Source organism: Manis javanica, chromosome X (assembly GCF_040802235.1).
Source record: "Manis javanica isolate MJ-LG chromosome X, MJ_LKY, whole genome shotgun sequence".
Taxonomy (NCBI): domain Eukaryota; kingdom Metazoa; phylum Chordata; class Mammalia; order Pholidota; family Manidae; genus Manis; species Manis javanica.
Window position 1 is genome coordinate 37,430,116 of NC_133174.1, and position 27,603 is coordinate 37,457,718.

The following is a 27,603-nucleotide window of genomic DNA, read 5'->3' on the forward strand; positions in this document are numbered from 1 at the left end:
TTGTGTTGTTCAGTGCCTCTGTGTTCTTACTTATTTTCTGTCTGGTGGATCTGTCCTTTGGAGTGAGTGGTGTGTTGAAGTCTCCTAGAATGATTGCATTGAATTCTATTTTCTCCTTTAATTCTGTTAGTATTTGCTTCACCTATGCTGCTGCTGCTGTATTGGGTGCATATATATTTATAATGGTTATATCCTCTTGTTTGACTTACCCCTTTTTCATTATGTAATGTCCTTCTTTATCTCTTGTTACTTTCTTTGTTTTGAAGTCTATTTTGTCTGATACAAGTACTGCAACACCTGCTGTTTTTCTCCCCATTGTTTGCATGACATATCTTTTTCCATCCCTTGACTTTTAGTCTGTGTATGTCTTTGGGTTTGAGGTGAGTCTCTTGTAAGCAGCACATAGATGGGTCTTGCTTTTTTATCCATTCTATTACTCTGTGTCTTTTGATGGGTTCATTCAGTCCATTTACATTTAGGGTGATTATTGAAAGATATGTACTTATTACCATTGCAGCTTTAGATTCATGGCTACCAAAGGTTCAGGGGTAGCTTCTTTACTATATAACCATCTAACTTAACTCGCTTATTAAGCTATTATAAACAAAGTGTGATGATTCTTTATTTCTCTCCCTTCTTATTCTTTCTCCTCCATTCTTTATATGTTAGGTGTTTTATTCTGTACTCTTGTTTCCTTTGACTGCTGTTGTGAATAATTAATTTTTTTTTTTTGCCATTTGTTAGTATTTGGTTGGTCTGCTTTGTTTGGTGTTATTTTATTTTCTCTGGTGACATCTATTTAGCCTTAGGAGTACTTCCACCTAGAGCAGTCCTTTAAAATATCCTGTAGAGGTCGTTTGTGGAATGCAAATTCCCTCAACTTTTGCTTGTCTGGGAGTTGTTTAATCCCTCCTTCATATTTAAATGATAATCATGCTGGATAGTTTTCTTGGTTCAAGGCCCTTATGTTTCATTGCATTAAATATATCATGCCATTCTCTTCTGGCCTGTAAAGTTTCTTTTGAGAAGTCTGATGATAGCCTGATGGATTTTCCTTTGTAAGTGATCTTTTTTCTCTCTTGGGCTGCCTTTAATACTCTGTCCTTGTCTTTGACCTTTGCCATTTTAATTATTATATGTCTTCTTGTTGTCCTCCTTGAGTCCCTTCTGTTGGGAGATCCATGGGCTTCCATGGTCAGAGAGAATATTTCCTCCCCCAGTTTGGGGAAGTTTTCAGCAATTATTTCTTCAAAGAGACTTTCTATCCCTTTTCCTCTCTCTTCTTCTGGTACCCCTATAATGCAAATATTATTCTGTTTGGATTGGTCACACAGTTCTCTTAATATTCTTACATTCCTGGAGTTCCTTTTGTCTGTCTCTGCCTCACCTGCTTTGTATTCCTGTTCTCTTATTTCTATTCCATTAACAGTGCCTTGCACCTCATCCAGTCTGCTCTTAAGTCCTTCCAGAGATTGTTTTATTTCTGTATTCTCCCTCCCAACTTGGTCCTTTAGCTCTTGCATATTTCTCTGCATGTCCATCAGCATGGTTATGGCCTCTATTTTGAATTCTTTTTCAGGAAGATTCGCTATATATATCTCCCCAGGCCCTCTCTCAGGGGCTGTCTGGGTAATTCTGTACTGGACCAAATTCTTCTGCCTTTTCATGGCAATAGAGGTGGTCATAGGCATGTGGCTTGTGTGTCAGCTGGGAGAACAAAGTCCCTTCCTGCTTGCTGATCGCTGTGCCCTTCTCTGTTGCCTGAGTTGGTTACCCCACACTGGGACCAGCCTCCTGGTTAATCCCTGAGCTGCCATGGGAAGGGAAGCCCTCAGGGTAGCCCAGAACCCTCTGGGGAGTGGCAGGCACACTGGGTGTCCTCTCCTGTGAGAACGGCTCCCCTTCGCACCTTGCCCCAGCTTCCTCTGTCTTTGCCGGGCAGCTTCATGCCGGCAGCAGCCTCTGGGTCTGGCTCGGGTGGCTGCTGTGGGCATGGCCACTCTCTGGCTGCTCTGTCCCTGTGGCGGGGCAGTGCATGCTAGGGGGAACGAATGGCAGGCTGCTTATCACTGTGAGGGGCTTCAGAGCTGCATTGCCGCCCAGGGAGTTGGAGCGCCTAAAGTTCCTCAGGATTCCCAGCCTGCTGAGCTGAGTGTGCCAGAACAATTCCGTTCAGCTGTGAAGCCCCTGTCCCTTTCAGAGTTTCAAAAAGCACTCGCTTTTATTTTGTCCCAGGGAAGCTGGCTTTGGGGACCCACTCACAGATTTTACTTTTCCTTTTCTCTAATATCCAGAGCACCATGCAATGTGATGTCTGTGCTCCTGGTGCAGATTACTAGGGCTGCTTATTTAGCAGTCCTGCTCTTCCACTCCCTCCCCGCTCTGACTCCCTTCCTCCCACCAGAGAGCTTGACTGGGGGTAGTGCTCACATCCTACGGGTCATGGCTTTGTATTGTACCCCCTTCGTGAGATGCTGAGTTCTTGCAGATGTAGATGTAGCCTGGCTGTTTTACTGTATCTTCTGGTCTCTCTGTTAGGTGTAGTTGTATTTGTTGTATTGTTGTATTTTCAAAAAAATACATGATTTTGGGAGGAGATTTCCACTGCCCTACTCACACTGCCATCTTGGCTCCTCCGTCCCAATATATTCTTTTTGGCCACCATGTCAGTGAGAGCTGTCTGGATCAGCAGGTGTCAATTGGGCAATCTTATTTAGTTGTTCTTGCTTGTCTGTAGTTTTGGATAAATGTGCTTTTCCTCTGCAATGTGTGAAACTTTGTTATTCCTCCTAAAATATTATTGTTCAGCCTGTCTAAGCTGTGAATTCCTTGCCAACTGTCACAGAATAACATCTATCTTATTCATTGCTGTGTGACCAGTGCGCAGCACAGTGCCTGCCTGACACTTAGATTCTTAGTAAATATACATTAAGTGAATAGATAAACAAATGACTAAGTAGACAAAACACTGTTTCTCTTTCTGACTTCCTACTCACCATTTCCAACACCATGAACATTCCCATGGCATCTGTCCATCTTCTGAAATTATTATTTTTCCTTTGATATTTTCTTGCCAGTGTTTGGTCCAGTTTCTGCTGCCTCATTCCAGGACGTGAGTTCGCAGCCAATCAGCACTTGGAAACTAAGAACTGGGATGGGGAGGATGCTGGGCAGAGGGACACAAAGATCCAGGGGATCATGGCATTGAAGACCTTGGGTGAGAGAAGGGCAAGAGGACCTCTGATGCCCACCCAAGGATGACTCTGATTACAGTGGACTTGATGGGAAAAGTAAAGGACTATTTGGCTGCACTCTCTGGACTCTATGATGGTCTATAACTTGGATCCTCTTCTAATTAACACAACAGAGAAAAGTGATTCAAGTGATCATTTTCTCAGTTATCTCAAAGATGGTACATAACTAGTTCCATTCTAAAGAGGTTGGAGAGAAATTCATTTATTACATGCAATGGATGCTTTAAGGCTTGATTCTCTCATAAGACTCCAGCTGAGAAAGGCTGGTCTATACTAAGATTTTCTTTCTGGTAATAGACTGTGCCTTCTCACCTTTCCAAATGTGACAGGCACAGCTCAGTTTATATAGAGATCCAGGTGACCTGATTGAGATCACATAGGCCACACCATTGTTGTCCCCCAGTACCCTATCATGACCATCCCCCAGGTCAGGAAGAACTCCTCTAAAGCTCAGACTTCAATGGCTATACAATAAATACTTTATCACATGGATGAACCCAAGTACCTCCATTGGACCTGCTGTTGGGCATCCTGGCAGCTTCCAGTTTTCCACAAAGTTTTTCTTTTTCTCTTTTGGGAAGGAAAGCAACCCCGGCAGCAGTATGGAGTCTGGATTGGATGAGGGACATACTCATGAGCACCTAGCCAGCTATTGCAATGGCTCAGAGTGAGATCCTGAATACAGATGGAGGCAGAAAGAATAGACTGAATCACATATGCAAGAAAAAAAAAAGATATTTGGATACTTTGGGATATTCAGATGTCTGTTTTACTCCACACCACAGCTTTCAAAATTTAGGTGTATGTCATGGTCACCAAGTTCTAATTCTTTAAAACCTGTCTTCTTAAAACTTAGCAGAGCATTTGGGTTTCTGGGTGACCGTTTACTCCCCATTTTCCCCCTGGAGCAAATGCTGGTGCTCAAGGGGTATTTGCCGCCAGTGGCTCTGCCCTTGGCACCACCCCTAGTGAAGGAAGAGCTGAAGAAGCCTGAGTCCATGGGGGTCCTGTGCCTTTGGCCATCTGCTCGAAGGAGAGGTGGCAGGCCGACCCTCCACTGGAATCCAAAGGCTGCTGGCAGGAAAGAGCTCCCGTTGCCAGCAGAATTTCTCACATCACTAATTAAAGAAATAAACTTCTTAAATATCTCCAAAGCTTAGATTTTTTTTCATGACAGAAAGGCATTGCACTTACCAGGAGAGAATCTAGCAGCTTAGGTGTCTAAATGTTGTCCTTAAGAGAATATCTTCAGACCTAAGACCTGAGTCAAGATTCTGGGTTTGGGATATGGCTATCTGATTTTTTTAAATAGCAATGTTGTTAGCTCGAATTCAGAGATGCTGATTCCTGATATTTTGAAGGTACTTATGTATATGTGTGTGTGTGTGTGTGTGTGTGTGTGTGTGTATGTAGATGTCTTGCCAATGGGTTTCAGCACTGGGCAAGTTTGCTATGGATTCAGTGTGACCAAAGGAATCAACAGCAAAGTGTTCTTGGGGTTAAAGGGTTTATTACTCAGCTTGTTCTCTGGCAGTAGGTAGAGCACTAGTGTCTCTGCCTCCGCCCAGAGCACTGGACCAAGCTCTCTATATAGTGCAATAATAGCTTATTGCCTAAAGGTGTGGAAGCAGCAGCCCAGGAACAGGCCAGTTACATCATCAGGTGGTTTAAGTTCGGTGAGGATCCTGGCCATAGGAACCCCAACTTCCCCACACTCCACCCCTCCAGGATTCCTGCCTTACAATCTACATGCTTTCAATCTTCTGCAATGGTCTCTGTGTGAGAAAGCTGGAGCACTGTAACCAGATTCCACAATAGCAACAGAGGATAACAACTTAGAGATAATAAAAATTAAGATACAGCAAGATTTTGATAAAAAATTATAATAATCCTCAAGCCAGAGGAGGTTCCTAATAACAAAAATTATAATAATCTTCAAGCCAGAAGAAGTTTCCAATCCACAAAGACTTTAGGGGCAATAAGACACATGTTTTACCACCACCAACACAGGAAAATCTTGTCCATCAGGTAGGATGCATGCAAGAGAGTGTTCCTGTGATAGGACTGTAGCAGGAAGGGGGGCCTTTCCAGGCCTAGTATACCATACTATTACTCCTTTCCCCATGGGGGTTACTGAAGGGTCTATATATAGTGCTACTGGAGGTGCATGCACTGGCCATAATGATAAAACAAAACTGCCCCATAAGATGCTCTTACCTTCTGGCCATTCAGGATATACTACTGTGACCTTTGGGGGACACTCTGCTGTTATTCCAGGAATACACAGGAGGCCAGCTTCCAGGCCTTGTTCCCAAGGTGCCAGGAAAGCCAGCCATAGTTGGTCCATGTGTCGAAAGGTCCAAGGCCACATCCACTCAGTGGAGTCTCCGGGGTTCAGTGCAGTTGGTGCTGGCAGCAAGATGTTATTTTGGTGGCCAAATGTTGGCTTCAGTGATTCTTCCTTGATATGTACTTGCAGTCGTATGGGGGAGGTAGCCATATGTGTTAACATGTCTACGGGGCTCAAAGCTCCCTTTTGGGGTCTCTCATTCAAATGTCGTAGTACAGTCCATAAGCAGACTGACCATCCCCACAGACTATTGGTATCTAACTTTAGTCTGGATTTTAACAAGCCATTGTGCCTCTATCATGCCTGCCGCAGTAGGATTGTATGGCACATGAAACTCCCACTTGATTCCCAGCTGTAGTACCCATTCTTGCAGTGTATTTCCTGTAAAATGGGGGGTCTGATCACTCTCAATCATCTGTGGTCGGCCATAGGCAGCAAAAAGATGCTCCAGGCCTCTTTTGGTCACCTGCTGGTCTGCACAGCAGGTAGAAAAAGCAACCAGAAGTCCAGTAGCTGTGTCCACACGTCATCGTGTACCGATATCCTCTGACACAGGTAGAGGCCCAATATAGTCTATCTGCCACCTGACGAGGGGTATAGACCCCTTAGCTATTGTTCCATGTTGCTGTGGAACTCGGTGTAAGTCTCTTTTAGAGCACACGACACACTCCTGCCAGGCTCTACTAACTTGTTCAAAGGTCAAAGTCAAGCCCCATCGACGGTCTACAGCCCACATTGTCTTTTGCCCTGCATGCAACAAACACTGAGGTAGCCATTGGGCTACATCAGAAGCAGGCTTTCCTTCTAACCAATGTATCTGGGCCAATTTATCTGCCTTATCATTTCCTGGGGATGCCGGTGGCAAATGTCCTGTCACATGGTATATTGTAATTATTTTGGTCTGACCACAGGCCCATAAGTCTTGCCATAATTCTTGCCCCCAAAGGGGTCGGTGACCAACCAGCCAGTTGGCATGGTACCAGGCTGGTAGCCACAGGGTCAAGCCCTCATAGACAGCCCAGCTGTCAGTGTAGAAAACTATAGGGGAGGGCTCCTGGCTGATCACAAGCCACATGGCCCGCAACTCTGAACACTGGCTGCTCTTCCCCTCACCATCTTCCATCCATATTGTGTCAGTCTTAGGATGGAAAGCTATGGTCCTCCATTTTGGGGGCTGCCCATGGCTGGAGCCATCTGTGTACCATGCATGTTTGGGTATAGGGGCTCTTCCCTTCTGAGAGGGACTCTCTGCTATTAATGGTTGAAAAGTAAGTTCTTCCTGCTTTTCACTAGTATATGTTACCAGCCCCAACAAGCCTTGGAGTTCTTCACTCAAGGGGCTACTAGAGAGGGCACTACACTGCTGTAGGTAAGCACCCCACTTGCCAGTGTGGGTGTTTGTGCCACACCACTCTTGGCTTTTGGGTCCAGTCTCATACCCACCCCAAGATGGGATAGGTGGTTATTACCTTTATCGGGGCCATTCCAGTGACAGATTCTGTAGCCAGAAGCCAGTTGTTTTTCTATCAAAGTGTATCATACCTCTGCCCCCTTCCAGAGTTGTGACCAGAATCCAACAGGTTGGCAAGTTCGTTCAAGCTCTGCCAGAGACCCCAGCCATAACCATCTTCAGTGACATGAACATCCAGCTCACAGGGCCTTGATGGGTCTATCACACTCAAGGCCTGCAAAGCCTTGAGTGCCCATTTTCCTGTAGTAAAGGCAGATGCACATGTCTCATTCCAGTCCCACCTGACGCCATTTCATACCAACTGGTATAAGGGCTTTAGAATTTGTGCCAAGTGTAGGATAAACACTCTCCAGCAGCCTAGAAGAACCAGAAATTCCTGTAGCAATGTTACAGTTGTGGAGGTAGGAAAGGCCTAGACTTTGTTTATAACTGTTTCTGGTATAACTTTGGTCTTACCCAACCAGATGACCCCCAAGAATTTAACAGACAAACCAGGTCCCTGAACCTTGGTGCTGTTCACAGCCCATCCTTTCTCCTGTAAATGTTGCAGCAGTCTAGGTGCTGCACCTTCTAGATTTGAAAGAGAATTGGATGTGAGCATGACATCATCAATATAATGGTACAGCTGCACTGTTGGTGGTTTCTCCCATGTAACCCAGTCCTGGGCTACAAGTCTGTGACAGATGGTGGGGCTGTGGAGGTATCCCTATGGAAGAATGGTGGAAGTCCATTGCTGTCCTTCCCACATGAAGGCAAACTGTTCCTGACTTTCCTACTCAATGTCAATGGAAAAGAAGGCATTAACAAGATCTACCACATAATGGTACATTCCTAGTTCACGGCTGAAGGTATCCATCAAACCTGCAATAGAGGGGACAGCAGCATACATAGGGAGTATGACTTTATTCATTTCTCTATAATCCACAGAAATACGCCAGGAGCCATCTCGCTTTTTTACAGGCCACACTAGGGAATTGAAAGGACTATGGGTGGGCTTTATAATACTGACGTTTTCCAACTCCTGGAGAGTCTCTCCAATCTCTTTATGCCCTCAAGGCAGTTTGTATTGTTTGGTGTTAGTCACCCATGGAGGCACAGGCAAAGCTATGGGTGGGTGCCTAGCATGTCCCCTCAGAACTGCCTTCACCACACGTACTCTCAGTCTGAACTCACCTGCACTGGTCTGCAACCATAGACCCTGCAGGATATCAATCCCAATATATACTCAGGAATAGGAGATATATACACAGTATACTCTTTTGGGGGTAGATGCCCTGTTCCCAAAGGGATTTGGGCTTTTTTCACCCTGATAGTGTTTCCCCCATATACATCTATGATAGTGGGGATCCCAGGGAACCACTCAGGGTTACCATGAATCAGTGAACATTCAGCCCCTGTGTCCACCAGAGCCAGGACACATTGTATGTTCACTGGGGACCAATGGATAGCTATTTCAACATGTGGCCTCCGGTCTCCCCCTGGTCCCTCAGGGCAGATACCTTGACCTTTCCCTCAGTCAAACTGTGTTCCCCAATCACCTTCCTGTGTGGGCTCAAGTGAGGCTGGTTCGTTCTCCAGCAGGAAGTCTTGCAAACACACAGACCAGACTCATGGCTGTGTCTCTGACCTCTGCCTCTTTGGTCTTAATGGCTGGAACTGCTGCTCTGGTTTCAGCTATTGCCATAGCACTCTAGTAAGATCCTATTTTACTTCCCATCTAATTTCCTTCCATCTGCTCCTGCCCGTACTAAATCAATCCACATCTGGGTCCTCGTAACCTTCATAGGGTCCGTTTAATTCTTCTTGTGAGTAACAGGTCTTATTTCTTTCCGGATTCTCATTGCTTCTGCCTCTCTCAAGTCTGCTACTGTATGTGTCACCTCGCTTATGGGCTGCCCTAAGTGAGGGGAAAGAATGGCCACTAGAGACCCAAAGAGGGATGTAGGAGCCATTTGAATTACAGTATTTCTCATCCCTGTAGTGAAAATCTCTTCATCTGTGTTATAATTCTCTGGACTATAGATCGCATTTCTTATGCCTAGCTCTAGTAGCACCTGTTGGAGCTCAGCATATGTCTGCCTTCTAATAGGAGAGGATGGCAGATCACCTGGATTGGGCCACACAGCATGAAGTGCAGCCATAAGCCAATCGAGGAGAGACTGACTCCCTGGGGTCTGATGTGCATTTTGCAATCGCTGCCTCAAGGCAGGCTGCACTGTCAGGGAAGACAGCTTTCCCATCTCTAATCCCAACAGAACAATTCCATCCACCCCCTAAGTCCCACAGACGCAGGAGCCAAGCTGATACTGACTCTGAGGGCTTCTGCCTAAACTGGGAGCCCAAATCCACCAGCTCAGCCTAAGTATAGGGGTGGACCATAGAGAGCTCCACGACCTGGGGAGGGGGCTGCTCCTCTCCTTGGGGAACTTTAAGCTGCTGGGTCTTTATTTTCTTCACAACCACTGGGAGTGCTTTCAATACAGGAGGCGCCAGTGCCTCTGGCACCACCCCTTCATCCTGCTCCAGCTCCTCCATTTCCAGGGCTGATGGCACCTTTCCCCTCCCCCAAGTGCCTCCTCTGCTACAATCTTTACCTTTTCTACTGTGCCTCACAGCAACACTACCTCTGTCTTCAGAAGGTCTCTAACCTTCAGCTCAATGCTTTGCAGCTGATATTCTCGTGCCACCTCCACCTCTGCTTCCCTCAGGAGTTCATCCTTTTCTTTGATGGCCTCTTCCTCCTTCAGAACACCTGGCAGCACTACCGTCTTGACTCCAATGGCACCTTGCTACTGGTGTTCTTGTGCTGCCTCCTCCCGCATCAAGGCCATCTCCTTCCTCAGGGAATCCACAGAGGTTTGCAGCCCACGTTCTAGTGCCACCTCTTGCAACAATGCCACTTCCCTCCTCAGGGAATCTACTGAAGTTTGCAGCTCATGTTCTTGCGCCCCCATTTCTTGGGTCTCCTCTGTAGTCCTTTTTAAGACTGTGAGAAGCAGCCAACCCACAGTCCCCGCTGCCTCATGGGAACTCTGCTTCTCAAAGGATCTATTTACTATATCAAGAGCCACCCCTATTGCCTCAGGTGTCACCTCCACTTGCCTCCAGTCCTGGGGTGGGGCCCAGTCCTCTAGGAGGCAAGCCACCTCAGACCACATACCCATTGGGGGATGATCCACTGTATCCCCATTCACAGGGGCAGCCCCCTGAAGTACCCCTCCCATAAGGGCAGCCTGTCTTTTCCCTTGGTCAACAATGAACCCTGCCGACTTTCGCCAATTGTCTTGCCAATGGGTTTCAGCCCTGGGCAAGTTCGCTATGGATTCAGTGTGACCAAAGGAATTGACAGCAAAATGTTCTTGGGGTGAAAGGGTTTATTACCTGGCTGGTTCTCCAGTGGTAGATCAAGCACTAGCATCTCTGCCTCCTCCCAGAGCACTAGGCTGAGCTCTCTATATAGCGCAATAATAGCTTATTGCATACAGGTGTGGAAGCGGCAGCCCAGCAACAGGCCAGTTACATCATCAGGTGGTTTAAGTTCAGTGAGGATCCTGGCCATAGGAACCCCAACTTCCCCACAGTAGATATATAATAGAAAGGAAGATACTTGCAATAGCCCCTCATGTGATATTCACCATATCACTTCATTGGATGCTGATGCAAGATTCTAAAATCTGTCTTAACACCTTGTCATGCAAATAACATAAGCCTCATAGTGAATTCAGCAATGGGCTTTGCTTTCTTTTCGGTGCCTGCTCCAGTCAAAACAGATTGCTTTTGCCGAGAATTCTAGAATTTGGTTGTCATTAGCTGCTCACTTAGTTCTTCAGCCCTGAGACCCTCCATCAAAGTTGCAGCCATATGCTGGTAAGGAAAAACAGTTCTTTCAGATGCCCAGTAGCATGTTTTTCTATGTTAATTGCATCACCTTCTTTCCAGGAGAATTTGATAAAACTTGGTTGTTCTTACTGTCAGGTGTCAGACACACAGAGAAGTCCCTCATTGGGTGGAATGAGCCCTAAAGAAATGTCCAGCTCCTAGAGTCTATGGTTTTCCAAGTCACATTCAAATTGTTTTGGAAATAGAGTTCTTAACCAATAACAAAATGAAAGTCTGCACATACCTCCTACACCAGGCCTGTACTCCATAACTTAGTCAAGGTCAAGGTCAGCTGTAAACTTTCCAGAAAAGCCACACTAGTATCTCAAGTCCAGGATGGTCATAGCAAAGTAGAAACTAGGGAGATGTTGAAGCAATCTGGCAGAAGCTTAGATCCAGAGAAAGTGGTAATAAGCCTCTTGATTAAGATATAAGAAAAAGGATATAAAAACCAGAGGAGCAAATGGTATACTGAATTCCGAACACTTTATTTTGGTCCATGAAGTAGAAACACAACTAAGTTTGAGGAAACATTAAATTCACCACCTGGGCCTACTACCCAAATGTCAGCAAATGTTGCCATCTTATTTTTCCAGCATGGCTGTGACATGGGGTCCTCACAGTGTCAGTGGATAAAGTGAAGGTGCTATGGCCAGGATCCTCACCTGAACCTAAACTACTTGATGATGTAACTGGCCTGCTGCTAGGCTACTGCTTCCACACCTGTAGGCAATAAGCTATTATTGACTAAGTCACTACATGAAGAGCTCTGCCCAGTGCTCTGGGCAGAGGCAGAGAGGAAGGAGGATTATAGACCTGCAGACTGTTGGATGCAGATATAATTCTAGTGCTCGACCTATCGCTGGGAGAACAAGATGGGTAGTAAACTCTTTCACCCCAAGAATGTTCCATTGTCATTTCTTGTTCTCACTGAATCCATAGTGAACTTGCCCGGGGCTGGAACCCATTGGCAAGACAGTGTCTCAGCAGAGAGGCCTTTAGCTCTGACTGGTATGAGCCTGCACTGCCCCTTGTTCCTGCTGTTCCCTTCACACCTGCCTCTCCAGTTCTCTTGACTCTATCAATCACAATGCTTCAAAGCAATATGGCCTAATGGAAAGGACAATGACATAAGAGTTAGGAAACGTGTTCCCGCCCTCTCTCTGATAGAGCCCACAAAGTAATCTCAAGCACATCTCACCAGCTTTCTGGGCCTCAGTTTCCTCTGTAGTAAAATAAGGGACTTGGTCTAGATAATTCTATAATTATTCTTCTGCCTTCCAGGTAGACATCCTCTGAATTTAGGACTCAGGGTTAATCAAGCACGTGAAATTCTGAGATATTCACAAGAGTTCTCTATTGGGTAAGAGATAGGACAGATACCTGCACCCAGCCCAAAGCCTGTGTGGTTCACCTGGCAATGTGTTCAAGCACATTCTGGGAATGGGCCTGGTGGCATCCTAATGGACAGGTATGGGTCACCTACCTGTAGGGTGACCATCCTATTGTGCTTGAGCCCTGGATGGGGGTCCAAAGGTAACTGAGCCCTCTTCAATCTAAATATCTTAAGCATCTTAAAAAATTAGAGACAACAGCCCCCATGTGTGTTCAGTAGCCATAGCAGCTAGTAAGGCTCCTTGTAAGTAGGCAAGACTAATGGTCTATAGTGTTCCCTCCTGACCCTGAACATTCAGGATTTCCCAGCAGCATCTTATCATCAATAGCTGAAGACACAGACTGGGCCATTTAATAATGGAAGCTATCATTCACCAAGAGCTAACTCAGGACCAAGCACCTGCTGAGCAGTTCATAGTGCTTAATTCTCACAGAATTAAGATTAACTAATTCTTAATTCATGAGCAGCCTGCTCAAGTCAGTACTAATATTATCTTCATAATACAAATGAGGAAACTGAGCGCAGCATGGACCTAGAAACTTGCCTACAGTTATAGGATCAGTAAGTGGCAAAGCTGGGATTCCAATCCAGGAAGCCTGATACCGCAGTCCACACTTCAAAAAATAACAAAAACAAACAAATAAAACTTTTATTTTGACATAATATCACATCTCAAGTTGCAAGAATAGTGTAAAGAATTCCATATACTTGTTCTCAGATTCTCCAACATTAGCATTTTACCATAATTTGCTTTATCCCTCTCTATGTGTATATATGTATATTTGTATGTGTTGTGTGTAATACATATTACACATATATATAATCTAAAAAATAATTGTATTTTTGAAGTATACTGGACACATGAAGCTTCTTTACCCCTAAATTCTTCAGTGTGTGTTCCTTAGAAACAAGGACATTCTCCTACATAAACATGGTGTAATTGTCACTATACTGTCCATTAACATTGTAAAATACTATTATTGGGTCTTCAGATCTGATTTCAATTCTGCCAATTTTTCTGATTATGTCTGTTAGAGAAAAAAGTCATGTGGTTCAGCGTCAAGTCCTTGATCACACATTGAATTCAATTGTCACACTACTTTAATCTCCCTTAACCTGGAACATGTTCTCAGTCTTTCTTGGTCTTTCACGATCTTGACATGATTGAAGAGTACAAGCCAGTTATTTTATAGAACATCACTCAGTTTGGTTTGTCTGATGTTTCCTCATGTTTAGATTCAGGTTATCTATTTTTGGCAAGACTATGACAAAAATGACACTGTCCTTCTCTGTGCATCCTATCCAGAGGCACACGGTTTAAGTTGGTCTCATTTCTGGTGATGTTAACTTTGATGATTTGGTCAAGGTGGTATCTGCCAGTCTCTATGCCCCTTTGCAATGCATCTCATGCAGACAGAGCACATACTCTTTCTTTTTTAAGTCTTACTGATATACAATCTTATGATGGTTTCACAAACAACAGTGGTTTCAACATTCACCCATATTATCGAGTCCTCACCCCCTCCATTGCAGTCACTGTCCATCAGCGTAGTAAGATGTTATAGAGTCATTAATTGTCTTCTCTGTGCTGTAGTACCTTCCCCATGACCTACCTATATTGTGATTGGGAGTTATAATGCCCCTTAATCCCCTTCTCCCTCCCTCTCCAGCCCCTCCCCTTTTGTAACCACTAGTCCTTTCTTGGAGTCTGTGAGTCTGTTGCTGTTTTGTCCCCTCAGTTTTTCTTTGTTCTTATACTCCACAAATGAGTGAAATCATTTGGTATTTGCCTTTCTTCACCTGGCTTATTTCACTGAGCATAATACCCTCTAGATCCATTCATGTTGTTACAAATGGGAGGATTTCTTTTTATTTTAAGGCTGAATAATATTCCATTGTGTATATGTACCACATCTTCTTTATCCATTCATCTATTGATGGACGCTTAGGTTGCTTCCATATCTTGGCTATTGTCAGTAGTCAGAGCCCACACTCTTAACCACTACATTATGTAACTACCACTAGGCAGCTGGCACTATGGTAGTCATTGAAGATGCAAAGAGCCTTGAAGGAACTCTCCTCAAAGAGAACATACAGTTTTACTGGGAAGAGAAGTATATGATGTATTACTTCAACACCCAACCATGAATTGTTTTGTGAGTTCCATAGACAATTAGAATCAGAGGAATTCAGAGGTGAAAGTGACTTTTGAGACCTCAAGGTTGGAAGCTGGGAATTAGAGGAAGGGAATTAGAAGGGAAGATAGGTTTGGATTCTGGGCATTTCAGGGCTGTGCAAATCCATAACCTGGAGGTGGGAAGGGTCAGAAACAGTCTGGGCACTGATTTAGGAGGGCCAGAACAGGGTTTCACTGTGTCACACAAGAAGACCCTGGCAGCCATTCTGGGGTCTACTGACAGTGCGGATGTACTAGGCTGAAAGAAGCTGGAACTCAAGGCCTCCCAGGAATCAGGGCAGGGGCTGACCTGGAGCAGCTCCAAAGAATCTAGATGAATAGCTTCCTTGCTCATGGGCTCTCATTTCACCAAGGCTTAACAGCACCAAGCGCTTTAACATACATGTTCTCAGGAAATTTTCATGTTATTTCCAGTGCCAAGGCCAAGGATGTTTGGCTAGAGCACAGGTTCTCTATGGAGCAATAACATCAGCTAAGTTAAGAAGAATAGATGGGGATTGATCGGTAGACATGCATGCTCCAGTCAGGATTATTTGCATAGTTTTAGCACAGAGATTCTATCCTCTGTACACACAACTAAGTGATGGAGTAAGAGGTGAAAATTCTCTCATTGCACTGCTACTCCTAAACTCAAATTAGAATCTTTCCAGAACACAATTTTCACCCACTTCTATAGTAGAACTAGCACTTCTCTGAAGTGCCCTTTGCCCCTAATCTGGCTCAGAATTAAAGTGCTCTAATTAAATGGAGACCTCATTATATTTTCTTCTAATCTGCAGCACAATCATAATGCAGTGATTACCTTGAACTATTTATTGCAAATACTTCCATCCACTTATTATTGTATGTCTCTGTACTTTCACTACATTTCGATGAATATAATTCTATACCCTTCAATACTTAAATAATATTCACTTTAAAACTATAACTACATGCCTATAATTCTCTGTAAGTGTGTGTGCTTGCACTGCAAATAGTAAAAATTTATACTGCTCTGGAAGCTGAAACAAGCCATTCCTGAAAGAAATCAGTTAGCATTTTAATAGAATTTTAGAACATTGAAATTTGTTACCAATTAATTTTTTCAAGAACATGTTTCAAGAAGGTGATTTTTGTAGCCTTAGCAAAGGAATGAAACAGCAATTCTCTGGAGGCTTTTGTTGCCTACTAACCAGTTCACCAGGGACTCTGTTTCCATGGAGAACTGATTAAAAAAAAAACTGCACTGATATATATATTTACACATACATATATGTATATATATATGCAATATATATGTGTATGTGTATATATATATGCTTTTTTTTGGTTTTGTTTTTACCAACACTGACTCTGGAGGGAATTCCATGGTCAAAGGTGAAATCTCAGAATCGATGACCAGGTAACTGGCATGAATGCTTTTTACTTGTTCTGCTTATCTACACATGCATTCTTATTACCCAAGGAAATGAAAGCCATCGATGCCTATATTGTTTCTGGTGTGCAATCTTAGAAAACCATATATACTATCCTCTTATTTCTGCCAGCATATATCTCAGAAGAGACTTTGTCTTTGGATAATTTTTTGCATTGTTATACTTATTAGTATAGCTACAACAACAATATATGCTTTAGTTGGTTTTTATTTCAAACATATAGTCAATAATAACTGGGACTGCAAAGTAAGCATTTATGATAAACTAATCATGACCTTATACCATGGGATAATGTTCCCAAACTAAAGAAATGATAATCCTGCCCTTCTTTTCTAGTCTCTTAATTTAAAAATAGTTTATGAGCTAAAGACTTGAGGAATAAAAACTAAAAAGAGAGGGAACTAAAACAGAATGCCATTTGATCATCTTGGATAAGGAATAAACCCAGAGTAAGGTTTATAAACCTTCAAACTAGGTAAATCCTTCAAGTTCAATATGGGTCCTCCAATCTGAACTCGATATTCAAAACTCACCATCTAGGTACCCTGCCATTATCACTGCTGGAAAGAATCAATGCTACTGACATAACAATTCTTCCTGAAAAGTATATTTGCAAAGTTGGCCACTCAACAAGTCCATGGAATAAGTCAAGCTATAATACAAATTGGTTACTAAAGTTTTTTCTCAAAAGGTGGGAAATAAAAGGTGAAAAAAGAAATGCCAAAAGTTATGTAGGAAATAAAGATTTTTTTAAAACTTTTTTTAAACCTTTGTACAGAACCAGAAATTTGATTCACTCTGTTCCTTCCTGGGTGCATTTGACATAATCACTAAATCAACTCAATCAAGTACTCTATCATTTAAAGACCTGCTGTATTTGAAAAGAAAAAAGGTGTGTGTAGCCCATCATGATACAGTGAGTCAATCTCCCAGGTACCGTGTTCTGTGTATGGTTCTTTTTCCATGTTAACCTATCAGCTATGGTTCCTTTTTCATAGAAATTCTTCAAATTGGTCTACTAGTTTATTAAGGCAATTGAGTCTATGACATTATTTCACACTGGATATAATTCATTACCTTAACTTTTGCCTAAAGGAGAAAATCCATAAAACCAGTAGTCATAGATCAATGTAAAAATCAAAGGCAAGGATTACCATTTCCAGCATGACAGTGTGAAGAGCTCCACAAAACCTTCCCCCAGAGAAACTTATTTTTTAAAAATAATCATCCAAACCCCATGGAAATGATCCTAAAGAGCACACAGCAATTGAAGAAACATTTATTTAAGAAAAGCTACAACTTGGTAAAGACAGATAGAATCTGTGGTTTTGAACCAAGATCTATTCTCTCCTTCCACCTTCCCAGTTCATCAAGACAGAAATTGCACTCTAGAATGCTATAGTGAAGAATACAGGACTCTTCTCAGCTCCTAGTTGGAGGGCTAGCTTCCTAGATTTCTCATCCTGCCCCCAGTTACCTGCTGCTGAGACTAAGTTACAGAAAAGCGCAGCCAAGAGGTAGGGGTTCCCTTCTTCCATTAGCCCCAACTTGTGGGATGGAAGTTCTACCTTGGATGCAGCCCTACTGAGAATAGTGAAGCCCCAATTGCCCTTGCCCCAGCTTATAAATCAAAGGCTCATTGTGGGGACATCAAGGTAAGAATACCTGAGGCTACTACCCTCCTACACCAAGTACTCAGCTTCTAAACTGGGGATGCCATTCAGGGAGAGGCACACCATTGTTCCTACCCACAGTTCCAGAGCCATAGTGCTGACATTTTCCCCAGGCTATAAAACAGAGAACTCTGAATTTCTTCTCAAAGGAACTGATTTCATTTGCAACAGAGTATGGAGAAGTTTAAGCCTAGGGCATTCTCAAAAAGAGTGAAGGTTGTGGTGAAAGTCATTTAGGATGGAATTGGTAAAATGATTAAAGATCTAGGCTAAACTGCAGCTTGGCTAGTTTCCTAGAGAACCAGAGGAGGAGACAGCTGGGAGGAGCCCTCCTAGAATCAGAAATCTCAAGCACTGACCTCAAGAACTTTCTTCTCTGAGATCTTCTCTTTCTAAGTGGATCGGTGATGAAAATAACCAAATCTGAGCATCAGAAGACCTTCTAGTTTACCTGATGCATGATCTCTGTGGTTCTGAGAAGCAAAAGTATAAAGTAAAAAGGGCTTATGTCCGTGTGTGTGTGTGTGTGTGTCTGTGTGTGTGTTTGTGTGTGTGTGTAAAGGTGACAGTGGATAACTGAGGAATTGCTGACTGATGAATGAGACTGGAGGGTGTAGGGGGAGTATGTGTATGTATGAAAGGCTAATCAATTCTGAGCAATGATGAAAAGGTTTTAATATTGACTTTCATAACTCTGAAAGTTTCTACACTTGATCTGAGCTCAGAATTCAAAACAAAACAAAACAAAATAAAACAGAACTGTACTTCCAAAGAATGCTGGATATGATTACATCAGTCTGTGGAGAATTTATGTACCAAGACATTGTTGAAAACAATAAAACAATCAGCTGGTAATTAGTGCAGTGTAACAGCTGGGCATCCAGCGGGAAAGAGACAATCCAAGAGACTGCTTAGCAAACCATTGTCATCCCAGAGTGTCTTTGGTCATACCCTATGCTGCACTCCTTGAAGATCAACATCAGAGACTTCACATGAGGTGAGGGGGAGGGGGAAAGTGTTGAATAAACTTCATTGAAATAATCCAGCCAGTCACTAAAAATGTAAGCAAGCAAATAACAAGGAACAAACTTTGGGGTTTAGGTCAGGGGAGGGGAAAACCATATTTAAAGTACTAAAAGAAAAATACTGTTGACTAAAAATTCTATATCCAGCAAAGTTAATTTTCAAAAATAAAGGTGAAAGAAAGACATCCCCAAGTTAAAAAAAAAAACTGAGACAATGTGTTGAGATCAGACCTGCCTTACAGGAAATACTAAAGGGAGTTCCTCAGACAGAGAACAAATGACCCAAAACAATAATCTGAATCCACACACACCAAAAAAGAGCACTTGTAAAGGTAATTATGTAAATATATAAGATAGTATAAATGCATACTTCTCCTGATTTTAAGAATAGTTGAATAAAACAATATGCATATAATTATACTCTTGGACCTATAACATATGAAAGGGTAATAGGTATGCCAAAAAGAGCACAAGGGAGGTAGGCGGTAACAAAGTAGTACTGGACTAATGAAATGATGCCAGATGATAACATGAATCCATAAGAACAAGTAAAGAGAACCAGAACTACTAAATAAGAAGTTTAATATAACAGACATTATAAATTTATACTTTCTTCACTTAGCTTCTTTAGAAGATATAAAATTATGTAAAGTAATATTTATAATAATACGTTATTGGAATTTTAACATATGTACATATAATATGGATTTTAAAAAACAGCATAAAAAGGAGAAATAGGAAATAGAGATATATAGTAGTAACATTTCTATAGCTTTCTGGAATTAAGTTAATATAAATCTGAAGTAGATTCTGGTAAGTCAAGCTCTAGACCAAATACTAAGGGAAAAAACAAAAAATGTACAGTTGGAAAGATTATTAAATAGGTTAAAATAATCCATTAGAAAATATTCACTGAAGGCAAAAGAAAGCATTAAAGGGATAATAGAGGAACAAAAAAGACAGAGACATAGAAAATGTTTAAGTGGCAAATATAAATCCAATTATATAAATGATAACATTGAATGAAAATGGATTAAATAAATCAAAAGGCACAGATTTTCAGACAGACTGGAAGAAAAAAAGACCCAATATATACTGTCTGCAAGAGATTTAAATATACAAATAGACTGAAAGCAAAAGGATAGAAAAAGACATATAATACAAACAACAACCGTAGGAAAGCTAGAGTGGCCATACAAATGACAAATATGAGACAAAATAGACTTTAAAACCAAATTGTTCCTAGAGATAAATAGGACATTTTCTAATGGTAAATATGTTGACCCATCAGGAAGATATAACAATTATAAACACATTTGCACCATATAAAACAACAGAGCACCAAAATATATTAATCAAAAACTGACAGAACTTAATGGAGAAATAAATAATTCAACAACAATAGTTGAAGACTTCAATATCTACTTTCAGTGATGGTTAGAACAACTAGAGAGAAGATCAACAAGGAAATAAAAGACTTGAACAGTTTTATAAAATAACTAGTCCTAATAGCCATCTATTGAACATCTAACAATAGGAGAATATACATTATTCTCTAGTTTACAGGATAGATCACATGTTTGGCCATGAAATAAACCTAAATATACTTAAAAGGGTAGAAATGATGGAAAGTATGCTCTTTGACCACAGTAAAATGAAATTTGAAGTCAATAACAGAAAGAAATATGTGAAATCAAAAGCATGTGGAAATTAAAAAACACAGTCTTAGACTATCAATAGGGCAAAGAAAAAAATCAATAAAGAAATTCAGAGAAATTTGAGATTAATGAAAATTCAGAGAAAACATACCAAAAATTATGAGATGCAACTCAAGTAATGCTTAGAGGGAAATTTATTATTGCAAATGCCTATATTTAAAAACAAGAATGACCTCAAATGAATAATTTTACTTTCCACCTCAAGACACTAGGAGAAGAAAAGCAAACTAAACCTAAAATAAGCAGTAGGAAGGAAATAATAAAGATTGGAGTGGACATTAAGGAAATAGAGAATAGAAAAACAATAGATAAAATCAATGAAACCAAAAGCTGGTTCTTTGAAAAGATCAACAAAATTGACAAATATTTATCTAGATTGGTCAAGAAGAAAATAGAAAAGACTCAAATTTCTCATGTCAAAAATGAAAAAGGGGATGTTAATATTAACTTTACAGAAATAAAAATAATTATAAAGAAATAAAAATAATTATATGCAAATGATTAGATAATGGAATTATATTAGATAATGGATAATAGAATTAGGAAACGGAAAAATTCCTAGAAAGGCATGAACTGCCAAAATGGATTAAAAAAGAAATAGAAAATCCTAATAGACCTAGAACTAGCAATGAGGTTGAATCAGTTATACAAAACCTCCCAACTAGAAAAATCCAAATCCAGATGGCTTCACTGGTGAATTCTATCACACATTTAAAGAATAATTAACACCAGTCCTTCTCATATTCTCCCAAAAAATGGAAGAGAAAGGAACAACTCATTCTACAAGCCCAGCATTATCCTGATACCAAAGTCAAAGACTCTACAAGAAAAGAAAAACCAATATACAAAGAAAAATATACCAATATCTCTTTGAATGCTGATGCAACAATCTGCAACAAAATACTAGCAAACCAAATCAGCAACATATAAAAACAGTCGTACATCAAAATAAAGTGGGATTTATCAAACAAAGAATGCAAGGTTTAACATCCATATATCAATTAATGTAATAATATATCATATCACAGAATTAAAAAAAACATGGTCATCTCCATAAAGACAGAAAAAGCATTTGAAAAAATTCAACACCCTTTCATGATTAAAAAATAATAATAAAACACAGCTGTAGGGGACAGCCTTTGTCTTCTCACATGTTTGCAGGCAGAATGGGAAAGGACCTTCCCCCATGTCTGAACGCAGCATGGAAAAGCACCAGCTTGAGAACAACCAGTGCAGTCCTTGGAAGTTATCTGCCCACAAAAACGTATCTTGTCCTTGAAGATGAGCCAAGACTCCTCACTCTGAAAATAGGGAGACCTTGAGGATGTGTGAAAACACCACCCCTGCTTACCAGGCAGCTTCTAAGAAAATCAACAAGGTGCTCTGGCCTGTCCCCTCCTGAGATGGAAAAGATGAGTATAGCACTTGGCTGAGGTCCGAGAAAGGCAGTATAAAAATAAAGGTGCTGTGCCACATCGGGGCTGCAGCCATTGTCTGTCTGTCTGTGTTGTCTGTGTTTTTTGTTCTCTCATTTCACCCAAAGAAGATGAGCAGCACACTACATCTGCCACCCAACGTGGGGCATCCTCTCAGAGTGAGTTGTACATATATTCAGCTCCATGCCTCCCCTTCAGACTGTTCGACTTCGACGGCAGGCACCGTCAAGTGGAGCCTGAACAGGGACCTGAAGTATGGAGGAGAACGTGACAGCTGCAGCAAGAAAACGTGCGTGTGAAACAGGTGAGGGGCGGTGAATCATTTAATCTCTGAGAGTATCATGGGGGCCGGAAACAGCCGAGTCCTATTTGCAGATACTTAAGCATATGCTGCAGACGTGCAGCGCAAAGCCCCCTGGACTGAAGCCTTCTAAACCTTAACCCAGTTATGTAAACTGCTTTCCCTTGGAGTGTATTCTTGAAAACTGAAGTACTTTGATCAAGTAAGCTAAAAAGAAAGAAGACAATTGAATATTAGAAACTCAAATCTTTATGTCAGTTTGTCTGTGTATATGTTTTTATATGAAAAGTGTTGCTAGCTCTAGTCATTATGTCTTGGTCTGTATGTTTGTGTGTCTAAATGTGTAACTAAAAAATATTTCTACCTCCTAATGGTATTGATAAAAATTAACTTAAAAACAAGCACTTGTGAAAATTGGGCATTATAAAACTTCCAGAAAATCTAATAAAAAATATTATGCATTAATGCTAATTTAAGCTTAACTGATGGACATGTCCTTATAGTTATTAGCTGCCAAAGTTGAAGTCATTTAAGTTGATGTTACCTGTTAAATATTTCAAGAAAATGCTTAAAGAAAAGCTTGACTTTGTCTAATGTTTGGTAGAAGTTTTGTAAGTGATCTAGCATGGTTGCTAAAAATAAGTAAACAAGTGTAGCAAATAAACTTTTTAATAATAATACTGTATTAATGTATAACAATGTATATATCTGCAAATAGCCTGAGAATTTTTGTGGTAACCAAAATTCTTAAAGTTTGCTAAGTTATATAGACATATTTTGTACTTAATGAGAAATTGTGCTGTAAGGAAGTTGCCAAAAATGATAAAATGTTCATAAATGTATCAATCTGAAAAATGCTGGTGTAACAGTTTACAGTGGCCTATTTTTCAGTGTTCTCTGAAAGTTAAAGTATCAAATGGTTTTAAGTTCTAATGAAAACTAATATAATAAGGAAAATATTTTGGTATGTTAAAAATGTGTGTTTTAATAAGAGAAAGTATAAAGAATGGAAATTCGTTTTGTTGAGAGTAAAAGAAGGTAATTGTTCTAAAGTACAGCTATTTATTTAAAGGGGAAGAACACTGAATGTAAAAGGAAAGTTGTAGAAAACTTGTGGAAAAGTTGATATAGTCATGCTATGTGAAATTAAAGCAAGTGGGTCTTGATGTCAAGTACACAGCAAAATTAGAATTTTGTTTTCAGTTAAAAAGACAAAGTTTTCTTAAACTGTTAGTCTGCTCTTAATGTTGAAAGATTGCAAAAGGCTTTCTAATTGTTTTATCAAAATAGTTTCTCATGCTTAAAGTCTCAATGAGTTGTCTGAGTGTTTGGGAAGGTGAGATCTTAATATTAAAAAGACTAAGCTAGGTGTTGCTAACTATGTAACCTTCTGCATTTGCTTTTGAACTTCCTTATTATCATTCTGGTTAAATAATAAGTATTATTTAATAACTATAATTCTATTTAGGCAAGTGCCTTAAAAACTTTTGACAACTTCCCAAGACCAAATTTAAAAAAGTATTTTGGGGGCGGAGCCAAGATGGCGGCGTGAGTAGAGCAGTGGAAATCTCCTCCCAAAAACACATAGAGCTATGAAAATATAACAAAGAAAAATCTTCCTAAAATAGAGACCACAGGACACAGGACAACATCCAGACCACATCCACACCTGCAAGAACCCAGCGCCTTGTGAAGGGGGTAAGATACAAGCCCCAGCCCGGCGGGACCCGAGCGCCCCTCCCCCCGGCTCCCGGCGGGTGGAGAGAAACCGGAGCGGTTTTTTTTTTTTTTTTTGGCGAGCGCTTTTTGGAAGCCTTAGAGGGACGGGCCCCCGTTGCTGGGGAGGCAGAGTGGCGGGACCGGTGAGGAGGTGCCTGGGAACGGCGCCGGAGGACAAAGAATGTCCCGCGTTTCTCCCTGCGAAACCTGGGGGCGGGTGCCTGAGACCGGTGCCTGAGGACGGAGGAGGTCGCGCGTTTTTCCCTTTTTTTTTTTTTTTTTTCTCTTTTTGGCGAGCGCTTTTTGGAAGCCTTGAAGGGACGGGGACCCCAGTGCTAGGGAGGCACGGTGGCGGGACTGGTGAGCGGGTGGCTGGGACCGGCGCTGAGGACAAAGAATATCCCCCGTTTTTCCCTGCGGGACCGGTGGGCGGGTGCCTGAGACCGGCACTTGAGGACAGAGGAAATCGCGCGTTTTTCCCCTTTTTTTTTCTCTTTTCTGCGAGTGCTTTTTGGAAGCCTAAAAGGGACAGGGACCCCGGTGCTAGGGAGGCAGGGCGGCGGGACTGGTGAGCGGGTGCCTGGGACCGGCACCAGAGGACAAAGAATATCCCGCGTTTTTCCCTGTGGGACTGGTGGGTGGGTGCCTGAGACCGGCACCTGAGGACGGAAGAAATCGCGCATTTTTCCCCTTTTTTTCTCTCTTTTTGGCGAGTGCTTTTTGGAAGCCTTGAAGGGACAGGGACCCCGGTGCTAGGGAGGCAGGGCGGCGGGACTGGTGAGCGGGTGTCTGGGACCAGTGCCTGAGGACAAAGAATATCGAGCGTTCCTTCCCTGCGGGACCGGTGGGTGGGTGCTTTTTGGAAGCCTTGAAAGGACAGGGACCCTGGTGCTAGGGAGACAGGGCAGCAGGACCAGAGAGCGAGTGCCTGGGACCGGCACCTGAGGACAAAAAAAAAAAAAAAAAAAAAAAAAATCGCTTGCTTTTTCCTTTTTTTTTTTTTTTTTCCCATTCTCTCTGTTCCCTCTCTCATTGTTGCTTGTTGTTTTGGTTTGGAGAGTGCTTTTTGGAAGTCTTAAAGGGGCAGGACAGGTCACTTAGACCAGAGGCAGGGAATCTGGGGATCTCTGGGCACTCTAACCCTCTGGGCAGCAGGGAGCACAGAGGCCCCTTACGGAGATAAATAGCCTCCTGGCCGCTCCCCCTCCAACGGGGCTCCACCATTTTGGAGGAACAGCCCCAGCCAGGCCAAGCCCACAGCAACAGCGGAGATAAACCCCAAAGCAACTGGGCAGGAAGCAGAAGCCCTGTCTGCGCACAGCTGCCCCGCACAAGCCACTAGAGGTCGCAATTCTCCCAGGAAAAGGCCACAAACCAACACGAAGGGAAGCTCTTCCAGCGGTCACTTGTACCAGCTCTGCAAACTATCCCTATCACCATGAAAAGGCAAAACTACAGGCAGACAAAGATCACAGAGACAACACCTGAGAAGGAGACAGACCTAACTAGTCCTCCTGAAAAAGAATTCAAAATAAAAATCATGAACATGCTGACAGAGATGCAGAAAAAAATGCAAGAGCAATGGGATGAGATGCAGAGAAAAATGCAAGAGCAGTGGGATGAGATGCAGAGAAAAATGCAAGAGCAGTGGGATGAAGTCCGGAAGGAGATCACAGATGTCAGGAAAGAGATCACAGAAGTGAAACAATCCCTGGAAGGATTTATAAGCAGAATGGATAAGATGCAAGAGGCCATTGAAGGAATAGAAGCCAGAGAACAGGAACGTATAGAAGCTGACATAGAGAGAGATAAAAGGATCTCCAGGAATGAAACAACACTAAGAGAAATATGTGACCAATACAAAAGGAAAAACATTCGTATTATAGGGATACCAGAAGAGGAAGAAAGAGGAAAAGGGATAGAAAGTGTCTTTGAAGAAATAATTGCTGAAAACTTCCCCAAACTGGGGGAGGAAATAATCGAACAGACCATGGAATTATACAGAACCCCCAACAGAAAGGATCCAAGGAGGACAACACCAAGACACATAATAATTAAAATGGCAAGGATCAAGGACAAGGAAAGAGTTTTAAAGGCAGCTAGAGAGAAAAAGGTCACCTATAAAGGAAAACCAATCAGGCTAACATCAGACTTCTCAACAGAAACCCTACAGGCCAGAAGAGAATGGCATGATATACTTAATGCAATGAAACAGAAGGGCCTTGAACCAAGGATACTGTATCCAGCACGACTATCATTTAAATATGATGGTGGGATCAAACAATTCCCAGACAAGCAAAAGCTGAGGGAATTTGCTTCCCACAAACCACCTCTACAGGGCATCCTACAGGGACTGCTCTAGATGGGAGCACCCCTAAAAAGAGCACAGAACAAAACACACAACATATGAAGAATGGAGGAGGAGGAATAAGAAGGGAGAGAAGAAAAGACTCTCGAGACAGTGTATATAACAGCTCAATAAGCGAGCTAAGTTAGGCAGTAAGATACTAAAGAAGCTAACCTGGAACCTTTGGTAACCACGAATCTAAAGCCTGCAATGGCAATAAGTACTTATCTCTCAATAGTCACCCTAAATGTAAATGGACTTAATGCACCAATCAAAAGACATAGAGTAATAGAATGGATAAAAAAGCAAGACCCATCTATATGCTGCTTACAAGAAACTCACCTTAAACCCAAAGATAAGCATAGACTAAAAGTCAAGGGATGGAAAAACATATTTCAGGCAAACAACAGTGAGAAGAAAGCAGGGGTTGCAGTACTAATATCAGACAAAATAGACTTCAAAACAAAGAAAGTAACAAGAGATAAAGAAGGCCACTACATAATGATAAAGGGCTCAGTCCAACAAGAGGATATAACCATTCTAAATATATATGCACCCAATACAGGAGCACCAGCATATGTGAAGCAAATACTAACAGAACTAAAGAGGGAAATAGACTGCAATGCATTCATTGTAGGAGACTTCAACACACCACTCACCCCAAAGGATAGATCCACCGGGCAGAAAATAAGTAAAGACACACAGGCACTGAACAACACACTAGAACAGATGGACCTAATAGACATCTATAGAACTTTACATCCAAAAGCAACAGGATATACATTCTTCTCAAGTGCACATGGAACATTCTCCAGAATAGACCACATACTAGCTCACAAAAAGAGCCTCAGTAAATTCCACAATACTGAAATTCTACCAACCAATTTTTCAGACCACAAAGGTATGAAAGTAGAAATAAATTCTACAAAGAAAACAAAAAGGCTCACAAACACATGGAGGCTTAACAACATGCTACTAAATAATCAATGGATCAATGAACAAATCAAAATAGAGATCAAGGAATATATAGAAACAAATGACAACAACAACACTAAGCCCCAACTTCTGTGGGATGCAGCGAAAGCAGTCTTAAGAGGAAAGTATATAGCAATCCAGGCACACTTGAAGAAGGAAGAACAATCCCAAATGAATAGTCTAACATCACAACTATTAAAACTGGAAAAAGAAGAACAAATGAGGCCTAAAGTCAGCAGAAGGAGGGACATAATAAAGATCAGAGAAGAAATAAACAAAATTGAGAAGAATAAAACAATAGCAAAAATCAACGAAACCAAGAGCTGGTTCTTTGAGAAAATAAACAAAATAGATAAGCCTCTAGCCCAACTTATTAAGAGAAAAAGAGAGTCAACACAAATCAACATAATCAGAAATGAGAATGGAAAAATCACGACAGACTCCACA

The 27,603-nt window shown here is 41.7% G+C and overlaps 1 protein-coding gene and 2 non-coding genes across 3 annotated transcripts in view; all 3 read left to right on the plus strand.

Moving 5' to 3' along the window:
- DUSP21 (dual specificity phosphatase 21) overlaps positions 1-27,603 on the plus strand; it is a 200,354-nt gene that overhangs the window by 57,356 nt on the left and 115,395 nt on the right.
- Positions 18,035-18,114, plus strand: LOC118968950 (small nucleolar RNA U2-19). Its single transcript, XR_005056837.1, has one exon. It is a non-coding gene; the product is annotated as a small nucleolar RNA U2-19 (small nucleolar RNA).
- Positions 18,290-18,359, plus strand: LOC118968949 (small nucleolar RNA U2-30). Its single transcript, XR_005056836.1, has one exon. It is a non-coding gene; the product is annotated as a small nucleolar RNA U2-30 (small nucleolar RNA).